We start from the raw sequence: 853 nt of genomic DNA on the forward strand, positions 1-853 counted from the left end.
AAAGCTGGAAATGAAAGTCTGTATTGTGATGAGAAGGGTGTGAAGGGTTGTGCTCCTTGCCTCCACGTGCCCCACAGGACATGAGCAAAGGCAAAAGGTCCATAGGAGCTCCATGTTCCCTTGCACTGAGGCTGGGTGCTGTGAAGAAGAGGTCCCGCTGAGTCCAGGTGACTTTGGGGGATGATGTCCAGGGACTCCCATGCTCCTAGCCTCTGCTTTGAGGCAGGACTCTACATTTGAACCAGACGCAAACCTACGTCCAAGCATGGGAAGGACATGGCTCATGCAGAGGGATTTTGCCCGCAGCATGAAGGGGACTGGAGGTCCGAAGGAAGGCAAGCAGAGCATCAGAGACAGCAGCAGCCAGAGCAGCCCGGAGAGAAGCGTTGTGCTCCTGAGTCAGTGCCATGAAGTCTCAAACCTGCTCCAGAGCTGCTGCCCCCTCCACTGCTGTTTCTTCTTCTTCTTTGTTGTACATGATCCTCTTGCTCATCAGCATCCATCTCTGTCTCACCCACTTCTCCTCGCCTCTCACTCTCCTCCGCTGGGCCTGTCTGAGTGTTCTCCATTAAGAGCTGATGGAATAGAAACACCAACAGAAATGGGCTAATGCTGTCACTGTTCCTGCCATCACACTGCGCGTCACTGTCACGGCAAGCGAAGATCATCAGATGTTTCTATTTGCAAGTTCCGTCTCTTTCCTTGCTGCTCTGTCCCCCCAGAGCTCATGGTCTCTGAGGTACAAGGGGATAGGGCCCTCCATCCCAGGAAGGAGCTCTGACTCTCTTCTTTATGGCCTGGAACCTGAAGGCACCATTGCTCTGCTCTCAGGACGCCCCCATTGTTCTCCTCT

Source organism: Nestor notabilis, unplaced genomic scaffold, assembly GCF_000696875.1.
Source record: "Nestor notabilis isolate BGI_N333 unplaced genomic scaffold, ASM69687v1 scaffold19012, whole genome shotgun sequence".
Taxonomy (NCBI): domain Eukaryota; kingdom Metazoa; phylum Chordata; class Aves; order Psittaciformes; family Psittacidae; genus Nestor; species Nestor notabilis.